This window comes from Myotis brandtii, unplaced genomic scaffold (genome assembly GCF_000412655.1).
Source record: "Myotis brandtii unplaced genomic scaffold, ASM41265v1 scaffold83, whole genome shotgun sequence".
Taxonomy (NCBI): Eukaryota; Metazoa; Chordata; class Mammalia; order Chiroptera; family Vespertilionidae; genus Myotis; species Myotis brandtii.
In genome coordinates, this window is record NW_005371371.1 from 1420475 (window position 1) to 1430034 (window position 9560).

The 9560-nt window shown below is 44.7% G+C and overlaps 1 long non-coding RNA gene across 1 annotated transcript in view; it reads left to right on the top strand.

The window, feature by feature from the left end:
* LOC106724451 overlaps positions 1 to 9417 on the top strand; it is a 23022-nt gene extending 13605 nt beyond the window's left edge. Inside the window, exons 2-4 of the long non-coding RNA XR_001360252.1 lie at positions 422 to 424; positions 4350 to 4356; positions 9401 to 9417. This is a non-coding gene — a long non-coding RNA (uncharacterized LOC106724451). The remainder of the gene's footprint in view (positions 1 to 421; positions 425 to 4349; positions 4357 to 9400) is intronic.
* Positions 9418 to 9560: the final 143 nt, after the last annotated feature.

Sequence of the window (9560 nt, forward strand, 5' to 3'; positions counted from 1 at the left end):
GGGCACAGGCTGGGCTGGGGGACCCCCCTCCCCCCGCCCCCCGAGTGCACAAATTTTTGTGCACCGGGCCTCTAGTATACTATAATAGTATATTCACCAAGATTATTTGTTACAAGATAAAATGAACAAAAAAAAAAACTTCTTTTCTTCAATAATGCTGATACATGTCCCTTGTTTAATGTTGACTTTTCAAAATAGCCCAATTTTTTCTCTTAAAGGCTAATAAAAATCATGCTAATATGTACATGCTAACTTTCTTTGCTGCCCTTATAATAAGATTTCGACGTTGTCAAAGCTATCACTTTAAAAGCACTTCAAGATTCTAAAATTAGGAGACAGTGAAATGTCAGACTGTGAAAATGGAGACTGAGGACCAAGAAATGTACTGCACAATTCCAAATCATGGAATTAAAAATGCCAGAAAGTTTCATCAAATTCAGTGTAGCACTAGCCTACCAATTCTTTATAATCACCAAGGGGTCGCCTTGATTAAAAGTAAGAATATCAGTCATTCGTACAACTTACTGTTTCCCTCCTGGTCAGTTTTATTCCTAGTCCCAATTATTTACCGCACACACACACACACACACACACACACACACACTCCTTTCCTGGTCAGCTGAGCATCATACAAACGCACAATCACATGTAAGAGGAATGAGAGTCCCGTGCAGGCCTGAAGTTCACATCTGCTTCAGAGCCGCCACCAGGACACATGGACAGCAGGGCACTTTCCTCGGGAGCAATTCTAATAGGCTCCCCCGAATCCACCAATCCTCACTGCCATGTAACGATTTTCTTGGATGTATATAAAATGGATAAATGAGCGTGACTGTATCAATCAAAATAGATATCATACTTTTATTTTTTTCTAAGTATGTTTTTATTGATTTCAGAGAAAAAAAGGGAGAGGGGTCAGTGAAATATTAATGATGAGAGAGAATCATTGATCAGCTGCCTCCTGCAAGCCCCCCACTGGGGATCAAGCCCCCAACCTGGGCATGTGCCCCAACCGGTAATCAAACCGTGACCTCCTGGTTCATGGATCGACGCTCAACCACTGACCCACACAGGCCGGGCAAAATACATATAATACTTTTAAATATTTTGTGTGTGTGTGTAATTGGAAAGACATGTTCTTGATTGGGCCTAGAACACTATGGGTCATGTGACAAAAGTAGTATAGGTTTGTTTAATTACCTTCCACCCAAGTTTAAGCTCTGCACCAGACTCTGTCTGGGAACGCCCTACTTGAGGGTGGTCAAGGTGAAACCAGCCACCCACACAGGCTGGGCAAAATAGATATAATACTTTTAAATATTTTGTGTGTGTGTGTGTGTAATTGAAAAGACATGTTCTTGATTGGACCTAGGACACTATGGGTCAAGTGACAAAAGTAGTATAGGTTTGTTTAATTACCTTCCACCCAAGTTTAAGCTCTGGACCAGACTCTGTCTGGGAACGCCCTACTTGAGGGTGGTCAAGGTGAAACCAGCCACTTGGGCTTCTAGAAGCCCTTTCTACTCCTCCAGGTGTGCCTCCCTCAGGAAAAACACAGTGGCATGGACTCAGTGGCCACATTTGCAGATGTGGGATGCAGGGTCCCCGGAAGTTGTCCAAATTGCCGGCATGTGCACACTGTGAGGACTCCCCCACGCGCCCTTAGATTGGAGTTTCGGGCACAAAAAATGTGGATGGCTCTGCAGACATAGGAGGGAAGGAAAAGCCCCATCCCTACCTGCAAGTGCCCTCCAGGTTTGCTGCCCTGTGGGGTAGTGTTTGCAACAAACCAAATGCCAATAGCACCCCAAAGTAGAGGGATGCCCAATGGCAAAGGAGCCCCATCCCTGCCCACAGCCCAGCTGGAGAGCCAGCAGCCCCTGTGCCCTGCAGAGCCATGGCATCCAGGGGAATGGAAACAGCTCCAGGACAGTGGCGCCGAGAGCTCTGTCAGAGGAAAGCGGATTAATCAACTTGATATCTCCTACACTGATTAAACAATGAGGCATCCTGGGGTTCTGCTGTCTGTCCCGATGAGCACTCATCAGCCTAATGTGCCAACCCGCACAGCTCCCGCGGGAGCAAACTACCTTTTAATTTTTCCCTCTAAAGATTAATTCCATTGTTTTGGAACCTGTGCTAGAAGCACTGTAAACTAATCATTAGTCATTTTCAAACAATCTGACCTTCCCTGCCACAAATCGTGGAGTGTTTTCCAAGAGGTCCTTTTTGGGGTTCTGGGGACTTGCATCCCTAGGGGTCGGAAAGAAGAGTTGAAAATAAACAATAACATGTTTGCCTTGTAACTTCAGCAAAGGGGGGCATTCACTGAAATGGCTTCTTTCTCATGTGAGTGACCTTTTTTGACTTTTTGTATTTTAATAGCTGAGGAGGCAAAACTGAGAGCAATGCTTTTGTTCCAGCCCCACTACACCTGCCAAGGGACAGGAGAGGTCAGCCAAGAACGGGCTGCCTGCAGGAGCCAGGACCTCGCTCATGCATCCCCTAGCCTAGTCAGTGCTCCCTAAACCTTTCCAGGTAAGTATGCTGATTAGTGTCCTAGGGCCGTCTAACAAAGTACCATTACAGTCACTTACACAACAGAACCTAATTCTCTCACAGCCCTGGAGGCAGATGTCCCAGATCAAGGTGTGGGCAGGGCCGGCTCCCTCTGCAGGTGCGAGGGGAGGATCTATCCAGGCCTCACCTAGGCTTCTGGTGGTTCCTTGGCTTGTGGCAGCACAACCCCAGTCTTCCCATGGTGTTCCCCGCTGTGGTCGCTTCTCTGTGTCCAATGTTTCCCTTTTATAAGGACACTAGTCCTTGGAAGGGGACCACCCTTCCCCAGCATGACCTCATCTTAACTAATTACATCTGCATCCACCCTATTTCCAAATGGTCACATTCTGAAGTTCTGGTGTTAAGGCTTCAACATAAGAGTTTGGGTGGGACAGTTTGAAAGCATGCAGTATGATTAGAATTATGGGACAGGTGAGATGATTAGAGTCCAGAGAGGTTGAGGAACACAGTCAGTATTGTAGAGCCTCTCAGGGCTAGAGTAGACTCTGAAACAGATTGGGCTTACGTGAAAGGTTAGGCAGCGGTTCTCAACCTGTGGGTCGCGACCCCTTTGGGGGTCGAACAACCCTTTCACAGGGGTCGCCTAAATACATCCTGCATATCAGATATTTACATTACGATTCATAACAGTAGCAAAATTACAGTTATGAAGTAGCAACGAAAATAATTTTATGGTTGGGGGTCACCACAACATGAGGACTGTATTAAAGGGTCGTGACATTAGGAAGGTTGAGAACCATTGGTAGAGCCTTCTGAAATCCTTTACTTTTCAAAACTCTAAACTTCGCCTCATAAAAAAGCCACAGGCAGGCACTGGAGCAGGATATGAGCTGAGTCTAATGCAGAAGAAACATCAAACTCCAGAACCTCGTGTCCCCTGGCGTGAGACCTCTGAAGACAAAGGTGAAGAATTGTGGACCTCCAGCATCAGCCTACCAACGGAAGCCTTTCTAGTCTTATCTGGTCCCCAATCAAATGTGTTTCTTCTTTTTGGGAACCTTCCTGTCCTACGGGACATCATATAACTGGCGTACTGAAATCAGTGTGTGTGTGTGTGTGTGTGTGTGTGTTTTATTTGTCCCTCACTCTCTCCCCAGAAATTGGAAACATCTCCAGGAGCTTAAGATTTTCCCACAGTACTAAGCATCATGAAGTCTAGAAAGCCACTGCTGACCAAATGATGCTTCAACCAACTGAAAATTATTATTAGTCAGAATTAAGTCTTTAATAATTCATGTTCCCACTACTAAGAGAAACGAGAAATATGGTCTCTAAGCTTATTGCCGTTTCTGAAAATTTTATGCCAGAAAATTCTTCCATACCCATAGCTAAAAGAACTTAAGATTATATTAAGAATAATAGTTTATTGGCTTTCAGTCAACTTCACACATACACACACACACACACACACACATACACACACACTTTTTAACTTTGCTCAGGGGTATTTCAGAGTTTCTGATCAGAGTTCTGAGCCTGGCTTCAAGGCCCTCCATGTGCTGGCCTCAGACCCTCTCTATCCACACTCATTCTGATCCTCTTGTACCCACTTCTAGTGCTCTGCTGAGGCTCACCACAGCGTGATGTGTTTTCCTAAGCAAGCATCATCTCTTCCACCTCCGAATCACGTTTCTCCCATTTATTTTGCTTGGAAAGCTTTTCCCCTTTCTTCTTGCCAGTCCAGGGACATCCATCTGCTAATACATTTCAAGTATTTAATACAAAGGCTAATATTCTTAATAAATAAAGATCTTTTATAAACCAACTAGTGGCCCTGTGCACGAAATTTGTGCAGGGGGGGGTTGTCCTTCAGCCCGGCCTACACCCTCTCCAATCTGGGATCCCTCAGGGGATGTCCGACTGCCGGTTTAGGCCCGATCCCTGTGGTCCCGCGGCTCCATGCGGCGTGGAGGAGGCCTGTCCTGGCGTCTCCGCTGCCCTGCACAGAGGAGGCGGGTTGTGGCAGGGAAGGGCAGTGATGGGTGATCAGGCCGGCAGGGGAGGGCAGTTGGGGGCGATCAGGCCGGCAGGGGAGGGGCGTTGGGGGTGATTGGGCTGGCAGGGAGCATCCCTCTCATAATCCGGACCACTGGCTCCTAACCACTCACCTGCCTGCCAGCCTGATCACCCCCTAACCACTCCCCTGCCAGCCTGACTGACGCCTAACTGCTCCCTGCCGGCCCAATCACCCCCAACTGCCCTCCCCTGCTGGCCTGATCGCCCATAACTGCCCTTCCCTGCCATGACCCGCCTCCTCCACTGGGACCCGCCTCCTCCGCTGGGACCCACCTCCTCCACGCCACGTGGAGCCGTAGGGCCTTCAGGCCTCACTGCATGGAGTGGCCACTGGACCCCACCTCTGCTGTATGCGCGGCCATCTTGTGGTGGCCATCTTGTGGCAGCCATCTTGTGGCAACATCACGCGCGATGGGCCACATAGGCTTTTATTAGTATAGATAATAAAACACCAGGATAAATGAACTAAAAGTGTGAAAAGGAAATTCAGGTAAGAAGAAGAGAAAATGAGGAAGAGGTGGAGAAGGAGAAAGAGAAGGAAGAAAGAGAAGAGGGCAAAATATCTAAGTAACATATGAAACAACACTCAGTAGTAATCAAATAAATACAAACAGGTGGTGAATTTTCACCTATCAAATTATCTAAATGTTCTTAGTGAGCAATAGACACCAGGCTATTCTACTGGTGACAGCATAAACCTGTGCACTGAGGAGGCCATTTAGTAAGTAGTATGCTAGAAAAAACCTTTAACATGGACATGCCCACTGATGCAATGACTCTGAGAATTGATCCAAAGGAAATAACTAAGAATGTGCAAAATGATTAGAACCAAGGTATTCATCACTGTCTGATTATTCTAGCAAAAATGGAAAAACTCAACATAAGGACACATGTAAGTAATTGTTTTATAGCTTCATAACAGAATAGTTTGCAGTCATTTAAAATGATGCTGCAGAAATAAATTTGTACACATGGTGGGAATCAATATGCTATTAGGAGAAAAAGGCAGATTATAAAACTTTATGAATGTTATAATCATATTACTAGATATATATACTCTTAGCACAGTGCCTGATACATACTAAGTAGCTCATACATAGGCAATAAACATTGATTAAAGTAATGCAGGGAGGGGAGGGGCAGAGGGACCGGGCTTCTGAAAAGATGCAGACCAAAGTGCTAATAGCTTTGTCTCTTGGTTAGACATATATGATCATTTTCAGTCTATTCTTTTCATACTTGTTTATATTTTCTGGTTTGGGGTTAATAGCTATGCCTAATCTTGTTAGATAAAATAACAGCAGGTATTAAATGAAAATATAACATAAATTCTACCCACCATTCAAAACCCACCTAAAATTTTAGTCTCTCTCATGAAAACTTTACACACTTCCTGCAGCCTTCTGTTCATTCTCTTTATATAAAAACACATGTACATCTCTTCTATGAATGAGTTTCATTAAGCTCCAGAATAAGAAGAGCATCCATGTAACTGTCTGAACATTTGCTACTGCACCCAAGACCAGGGGCTCCTGAGAGCAAAGACTATACTTGGTGCAGGGTTTGCACCAAGAAAGTATGCAGCCAGCCCTCTTGGAAATCAGTCTCTAACTCCCATCTGCATTTACCAGGGAGGCTGAGGCAGATGCAGGAATTACTGTGAGAGACTTCACACAGTTCATTCTGGGTACAGCCAGAGAGAAGACAGTTGGAGGGACAAAGAAAAGCTTTCATGAAGCACTTAGGAATCCATTACACAAACCTGTGACATATCCACAATCTCTTTGAGGTGGGAACTCAGCAGACACCTCACTAAATGAAATATCTCATTTTCATTCATGTGAGAAGGGGTCAGAGCTGATGAAATTGGCTTAGAACAGAGTGGTCCCTAGATTTCAGAGTTCAGAGACACAAAAATGCCTACTTAACAGACTTCTTCTTACTGCTTCTGTTAAACCTAGAGAAAACTTTGTAGAGTTTTTCTTTTTCTCATAAAATAAATTATCAATAGTTAAACCAAAAGGACCAATCTTTCCTGAAGGATAATTAATGTCTTTTGCTCAAAACAAAATTACACACCAAATCCACCACATAGCATCTGATCTAATTCTTGGTGAGGAGAAAACCTACACAGAACCATAACAAGGTCAAGGTCAGCACATCTGCTGAGGTCTGAGCACCGGCACATCTCCCAAGCACTAGAAGCTAATCAGAGCTGCAGTCAAAAACATAATTTGCAAATCTCTATCTGCTAATGGAACAGGAAACGGAAAAAAGTCATCTGTTTTTCCTGTACTATGCCTTCTAAGCATTTAAAATTTTTATTAAAATGAATTTCACATCATGTAATGTAAACCATTTTAAAGTGAACAATTTAACAGCATTTAGTATATTCGCAACGTTGTGCAACCACCACTTTTATCAAATTTCAAGACCCCAAAAGCAAATCCTGTACCCATTCAATGGTTTCTCCTCATTCCCCTTACGCCCAGCCCCTGGCAAACACCAATCTGCTTTCTGTCTCTAGATTTGCTTGTCCTGGATATTCACATAAATGGGATCATACAATGTGTAATCTTTTGTGCCAACCTTCTCTCATGGAGCATGTTTGCAAGGTTCATCCATATTATAGCATCTGCCAGTGCTTCATTCTTTTTTCTGGCTGAGTAACACCCCATTGAAGGATTGACCGCATGTTGTTTATCTGTCATCTGCTGATGGACATTCAAGCTGTTTCCACCGCTTGGCCATTGTGGACAGTGCTGTGATGAACATGTGTCTACATGTGTTCAGTACATGCACTTGAGCACTTAATTTCAGCTATTTGGGGTATATGCCTAGGAGCAGAATTGCTGGGTCCTATGATCAATCTGTGATCAACTTTTTGAGGAACCCAAGCATATTTTATATGTTACTGAAATAATATCATTGTATTCCACAGATAACTATTAAGTGTAATTACTGGGCCATAAAGTGAAATGCCTTCTACTTGTTACAAGAGTCCTTTTCATCTTTAGGTTGCTTTGTTGATTTAAAAAGCAGCTTCTTTAGCTTTTTCTCTTTGCTTTCCATGAAGGTTTGGATAAAGCTGAAATTTTCTCTTCATTAATATCCCTGACCTTGAGAACACCTCAAAATATAAATGGAAAGGCCGTGGGAAGACAGGTTATGTGTAAGTTGGTCTAGCGACAGGTGTTCTTTGTTACAATCACAACTTCCAGGTTCCATTCTTAAAAGGCCCCTCCAAGGCTCGAGTTATTTGGGAAGATGATCCCATGGCCAGCAGAGTCAGGGCCAGAGGCTTTGACCCTGGAAAATCTGGGCTTGGCATCTACAACATCCAGACTTTCCATTTTGAGCCTCATACCAGCACCACAATCCACCATGGTAGATTCCACCCAAAGTAGTGGCCCTTAGCCTGTCCCCCTCCCCTACTGTGTTTGGAGCCTCAGCCATGCAGCAGGTGAGCACCCTCATTCTGTGGGGCATTGTGTTACCAACTCTAGGCACACAGACTTAGTGTTCAACCATTGATTAAAATAAATTGGATTTGGAGGGAGTTAGCAATTCTCTCTCTGCATTTATTAATTAATTAATTTATTTATTTATTTATTTATATCTTTTTATTGATTTCAGAGAGGAAGGGAGAGGGCGAGAGAGATAGAAACATCAACGTTGAGAGAGAATCCTTGATCAGTTGCCTCCTGCACGCCCCACACTGGGGATCGAGCCGGCCACCCGGGCATGTGCCCTGACCAGGAATCGAACTGTGACCTCCTGGTTCATAGGTTGACACTCCTCCACTGAGCCACGCCGGCCGGGCTATTATGGCTTTCATACCTTGTAGGTTCTGACAGTAGTAGCAACAGCTGCCTCTTACTTCCCCACGCCCTACGGAGCTGTCATATGCCTACTCCTGCGGAGCCTCCCGGTCCGTAACGTTCCATATGCCCGAGAAGTGGTCAGGATTTATCAGGGTGACTCAGGGCCTCTGGTTTGCAATGTGCCTGCCAGCGCCAACATTCTGTGAGTTTATTGCTTCCTCGTTTTTTTATTGGCCCCTAATGTGTGCCACATCCAACCCGAGCACCTGGGAACTCATAAGGTCTAAGACGCAGGTTGGGGATCGAGCCTACAACCTGGGCATGTGCCCTTGACTAGAATCAAACCTGGGACCCTTCAGTCTGCAGGCCGATGCTCTATCCACTGAGCCAAACCAGCTAGGGCATCTCTCTGCATTTAAAAGTGGCTCGTACCTTTGAGCCACTTCTAGGAATTCATCTGCACATGTACATTGGGCAAAGATATTTACTGCAGCATCTTATAGAGTCATAAAGTTCAATAAACAAAGTTTTGTGTCAGTTCTGCAGCGTACAGCACCCTCTCCCATTGGCCAGGGGACAGGCTGCAGGAGCAGGCACTGGAGGTGCCAGGACACACTTCCTAGGATGCACGCCTGGAACCACAAGGGCCGAGGCAGCTGGGTGGGAGTGGCAGGAGTCACCTTAGGACCCAGGCAGTGGATACTCCTGCATTGTACAAAAGCATTGGAAAATGCTAGATAGGTGTGGGTGTACCATGCATATCAGATTAAACTTAGCTGTGAGGAAGATCAGATAAAATAACTGTGTGTGCTGATAAGAAATTATCTCTAAGAGATTTTACATAAGGTACAAAACAGTATTCATGATTTATCTTTAAAATGCTCACATAGACATATAGAATTGAATATATAAATTATACATATATAACATTGTATGTGTATTATATATATCCAATTATAGATTGATGGATGTACATACAGTATCTATATATATAAAAGCCTAAGTGAGCCCTAACCAGTTTGGCTCAGTGGATAGAGTGTCAGCCTGCGAACCCAAGGGTCCCATGTTTGAGTTCGGTCAAGGGCATGTACCTTGGTTGCGGGCACATCCCCAGTAGGGAGTGTGCAGGAGGCAGCTGAT